The sequence below is a fragment of the Sceloporus undulatus genome, chromosome 4 (genome assembly GCF_019175285.1).
Source record: "Sceloporus undulatus isolate JIND9_A2432 ecotype Alabama chromosome 4, SceUnd_v1.1, whole genome shotgun sequence".
NCBI lineage: Eukaryota > Metazoa > Chordata > Lepidosauria > Squamata > Phrynosomatidae > Sceloporus > Sceloporus undulatus.
The window spans coordinates 104159491-104165490 of NC_056525.1; positions in this window are offsets into that span (position 1 = coordinate 104159491).

Below are 6000 nucleotides of genomic sequence, written 5' to 3' on the forward strand. Positions count from 1 at the left end.
CCTGTACCTTTAATGGTTGTGTTTTATCTGCTTTGACGTTGTGTGTGTTATGCGCCTTTATGTGTTTCTGACTTATGGTGACCCTAAGGCAACACTATCATGGGATTTTCTTGGCAAGATTTGTTCAGAGGGGGTTTGCCATTGCCTTCCCCTCAGGCTGAGAGAGTGTGACTTGCCCAAGGTCACCTAGTGGGTTTCCTTGGCTGAACCGGCATTCGAACACTGGTCTCCAGAGTCCTGGTCCAACACTCAAACCATTAAACTATGCTGACTCTCTTACATGCAGGTACCTATGCTGAAATTCCCTCTTCTACACAATGCTGTCTCCAGTTTTTACTCTGTCAGTCCTAGAGGCATAGTTTCATAGTTAATGGTATGTGCCATCAAGTTGACTTCCATAGATGCTGCCTCTACCAGTGGAAGAAATCCAGAAAATCCTGCTTTAACAGCAAACTTGCAAACTCTGCCATCGTTTCATTTGTTGAATCAATCCAATTGCAATGCAGTTTTTCTCTTTTCCTTTTGACTTCAACTTCTCCCAGCATTATTGCCTTTTCAAATGGCCATGTTTTCTCATAACGTTTATGTTTTCATACTGTCCCATTTTTGTGGCCTGCACATACGATACTAATTTGCCAGATTCAGTCTTCTCACATACACACTAATATTTTTTTCCTGTGTACAGGGAGTTTGGTCTGCAAAGAGGAATTCAAAATGCAAAATATTATCTGCAGCTTGAAGCGACAAAGGATAGGGAATATATAAACCGTCTCTTAAACTTCCAGTGTTCACACTTGTTTTCCCCATAAAATGTGCCAGCTCTCCAGATAGGGAGTTTTGGAGAGAAAAACTAGTTTGCTAACTTACATGTCTGAATAAAACTAGAATCCTAGGCATACTATCTTGGAAGTAAGAAAATCACACTGGCCTCTGTGGGACAAATAAAAGATATGCATAAGCCTGAACAGCCAGGCTAATGAATCACATTTGTGACTCTTTCCAAGCTTTGGTTTGTCCTGGGGCCTGAATGCACAGGCCCAAAGGTCTGTGTTTCCCTCGACCTGGCATCATCCTATATTCATGACCCAAGCCAATAGCCCCAGGCCAGGATCACCCAGACCAGACGCCAGTCCAGTGGTTCCAGCCTGACCCCAGGCCAGAAGGCCCTTAGTGCGGTCTAAAAAGACTAGCTTTTAAAATGGAGTTTCCTGGACCCTCCACTGCAATAGTCAGCATACCCTTAACTGTTGCCACCACATTCCTTCTAAAGGCCCTGGTTGTGGCCAGTGACATTGGGAGGGGCACTTGGCCACATGGGTGAAGCTAGGCACCCTGTTTCTGCCCTTACAGAACATGGTGGGTACCTTCAGGAGGAACACAGTAGTCACAGGTAAAAGGCACACAGTTGCGGTTCTATGGCGTGGCAGCATGCAGGCATGTGGGCACTTGCCTGTCACCATGCCAGCCCAGGGATGGAAGCAGGTTGGAATCATGGGTGGGTTGGCCCATGGTATCCTGCTCATGTGTATAGGCCCTTGGAAGAACAGAGGCCCCTGAGCCAGATAGTGGTTACATACAGAGAAATTTGGACTTTGGAACATTCCTTAGCTAGTAACTGAACCTGAACGAGGACAGTGAACAGAATGAACCTTACTCATGGAAAATTACAAACAGAAAGTATTGTACGCTGCTTTTACAAAATGTGTCATGCATGTGTTTTTTTTCTGTCAAAGCAGCCATTCATAAATATTTTCGGATTCCAAAGTGAAGATAACTGAAGTTGACATTTTATACTGAAATGTTTCACATTCTACTATATAATATCTACATAAAGAAGACTTTATTTAAATCAGATTGTTAGTGCATCACATCACCCACCTATCAGTTCATTCCAAGGTGAGAAATCAAAATAATGCCACTGCCGTATCTTCAGGAGTGGTGTTCCCATCCACCCGTCCCTTCCAATTGATCTACTAAGATAAGAAATGGCACTCCCCTCAAGAACCAGCTGTTCAAATCATGCACTCTGTTTTGTTTCATGTTAAGTCCACCTCATGTTGCCTTTGGCCAGTGGCTGCCAAATATTCCATGTTAGCCCTAGGAAGTCTGCCTAAACAAAAAGTTAAGTCAAACTGGAGACTTTGGGCACCTCAAAGACTACTAGATTTATTATGATATAAGCCTTCATGGTTCTTTAATCCATTTCATTAAATGTGGATTAGTCTTAGCTGACAAGTATAGGTATGCACAGATGGATTGGGAAAGGGGGAAGACCCAGGTAAACAATGAAGACAAGGGAAAGCAAGGGGAAAACAACAGCCAAAAATGGCATGTCAGATAAGTGCAGTGTATATTCATATTAGTAATAACATTGCTACTACTCTGACATCCGTTACTAAGGAGTTTATCACACGTGACACTGGAACTCCAAAGCCAATCCAAAGGGAAGGGGAAGCAGAGTCAATTCGAATCTAAGGCAATTCACATGTTTAATTATCACACATGAAGAGCGAAATTATAGTCATTCCTGAGGCAAAGCGGGGCGAGTGCAAAATAAATTATCACACCAGTACATACCATGCGGGTTCACCAAATTGAATTGGCACCCGTGTGCATGTGCATCAATCTAAAAGCACCAGCATTCACACAATCTGTAAAAAAAAAATGTTGCTTGCGAAGCGACCGGTGCAAGAGGGGAGGCATGTTGCACCCACTGCCCACCCTCTGCTCTGTCCATGTTAAAATGTAAATACATTCATTCCCCAGTAGCTCTCTGCCCTTTCCCCAGCGGTATCGGAAACAACCGCATTTCCCCCTCGGCAGAGATGGAAGCAGAGGGAGGACTGGAAGCAAATGGAGCAAAATTGCAGCATGGCACCATGGGAAATGTGGCACCTTGGAGGTTGTGGGGGGAGGGGTACCAGGACCGAAGCAAAGTTGCATTCCACACCAAAACCAATTCTAATTGGATTCGAATTGACCTTGGAAAAAGATTCTTGAATTCGCTAGTTCGCCGAATTCACCTGCATCAGGAGTGACCTTGGATTGACTTAGGATTGGCTTCGGAATGACCCCCCATAGAAAGCAATGATATAATGATAATCACATTATAATGTGAATTTACATGATTTGTGCCTGGAATGGCTTCAGATTAGAGTTGCAAAAATCATTGTGTGATATCGTCCTAAATTCATTAATACTTACAGCACAGAAGTCAAACAATGGCTGGAGGGCCACACTTTTCCACCTTTTGTGTAGAGATACATTTGTTTGCCCTGTGCAGAATACAGAGAGATGCTGACAGTATATATTGGAATGGGAAGTATGAACCCCTCGATGCTATACTGTATTTCCTTTCATTACTAGAACTGCTGCTGCTAAGAGTTGCAGTCCCACAACATCTGGGAGGCTACATGGTTCCCATATGTGAAATACATGCATAGTGTTTCTTTGTTATCCACTGTGGTTTGGTTCCAGGACCAGCTGTGGATACCAAAATCTGTGGATGTTCATCCCATTATATATGATGGGTAGTAAAATGCTGTCCCTTATACAAAATGGCAAAATTGAGATTTGCTTTTAGGATTATTATTAAGTTTTAATATTTTCAAGCAAAAAATGGTTGTATCCATTGATGCAGAATCTGAGGATATGGAAGGCTTGTATTGTATTATGGTGGAATATGAGCAAATAAGTTATCCCTTGTTGTTGTGGCTGACTTTATTCTGTCCTGATACAGAGTTGCCTGAATAGATGCAGGAATGGGAGGTGGCATCTTTGTGTTGAAGGGCCTGGCCCCAAAGTTCTTGTCTCTGCTAGGTGGCCTGTTGATACAAAACTGCTGCTGAAGATTGGAGCATACTCTGTAAATATATTCACACACACAAAACCTGTGAAGGGCAAGTATCCTTCAAGATTGAATGTACTTCATTCAATTCATTCGGTCAATGACACATTGCAGAGGTTATAAGCAGATACTTTGTCAAATTGTTCCAGATTAAAACTAAATTATAATGAAACAACATTGAATAAGTAACTGCTGCATTTTTGTTTTGTCTGTATTAGCATTAATAATGATTGTAGTATGCCTTCAAGTCATTTCCAACTTATGGTGACCCTAAGGCCATATAGAGTTTTATGAAACTGAGAGAGTGTGCCTTGCCTAAGGTCACCCAGTAGGTTTCCATGACCAAGTGGGGATTTCAAGCCTGGTCTCCAGAGTCATAGTCCTACACTCATAACACTACACCACCCTTGCTCTTATTATAAATAATTAAATTATAATTTATATTATTGAATATTATGTAATTATATTATATTAGTATATTATATATTATTATATTATAATTAAATATTATCATACACAAAATATTGTATTAAGGTTTCTGTTTGTGGACAGGGCTGTAGCTCAATGGGGAAAACAATACTTTACATACAAAGATAAAATACCTGGCATACCCATTTAAATACGAACTGTGTGTGGCAGTAGTGGAGAGTCATCTGCTAGTCAAATCATGGATCTGTCTCAACCTTATTAGTTTCATATGCTGGTCTGTCAGACCAAGTGGGAAAATATTTTCTTCAACTCATCTTCCCATATTGGCCAGCAGAGAGCAGCATTTCATAAAGACAGTTTTGTTAAAATGCAGAGGGGTACGTTAAAATACAGTATTAAAAAGGGGAGGATATCTGAAACTTTCCTGTGTTTTTAAAATAAATTAGATTTTATTTTAAATTCAAAATATAACAAGATTAGTTTTCTGACACTCTCCTTGTGCATTTTACTAAAAATACGCTGCCTCTGAAACTTCTTGTCAATTGGGAAAATGAGATTAATGTAAGGCAAATAGAATCTAAGTACAATAACTGGTCACATGCTTCTAAACATCTACCCTGTACCAAAGGGAGCAATAACAAGTGGTTTGGATACCTAGGGATAGACTGCTGTTAATGTAAAAGAAAGTGTCATTTAAGAGTGGCACGTTTTTCTTTTTTCCCTAGCAGCGATCCAGGTTAGAGTAGTAATATCTCCCTTGCTATCTCAATTTCTTCTTCATAGTGTCAAATGTGAAGAAGTCTGAGGAATTAAAAATCCAGAAATCTTCATGCTTTAACAATGTGTCATCTGAATATAGACTTTATCACACGGGGGGCAAGCGCCCACATCCCATGAATAAAGGGCCATTAAATCTCATAAATATCCCATAATATCCTGCAAGAGCGGGATTGTTTTCAAATGAAGTCACACGTGATTTTGCCACTTTATTCATGGGATAATGCCTGGGTAATCGAGACGTCATGTGAAAACAATCCTGCTGGATACCAATATCCAGCTCAAATCCCATTGTAAACAATGATGTAGTAAAATGGTGTTCCTTATAGAAAATGGCAAAATCAAGGTCTACTTTGCTTTTTCAATTAGATAGATAGATAGATAGATAGATAGATAGATAGATAGATAGATATCCAAGCCATGGATGGTGGAATCCGTGGGTGCAGAATCTGTGGATACGGATGGCTGACGGTATAATGTCATGCTCATATAACCACATTCGCACTTATCCTTCTACACACCTGTTGGCACGCTAATCCATAAAGATGTTGTTTGATAGCTCCAGCAAGACCAAACTGTGCTGAATTCAAACTCTTCTCAGCCTAGCAGTTAAATTAAGACTGTCCTCCTTTTGTACAAGCATTGAGGCTGTGTCCCTGAACCACAAGAGGCTTGGATGTGGCATAACTAAATCCTCCTGTACCCAACCTCTTGTTCTTACCCTTTTTGGTGCTTAGCAAAGCAATTCTGTCAGCAGACTGCTCTGTCAGCAGATCTTTGTGATTAGCTGGCAGAAGAGCAGTTTTGCAAGCAGAAGAAGCTTGTGCTTACTCCTAAACACCCACAGACAGCCAATGTTATCTCGCTGTTAGGTTTGCATTACCTGTTACACTTGTGTATTGGCTCCAAGTTGCTGTTTTCAGGGTGTCAGTTGTGTGTGCCTGTAT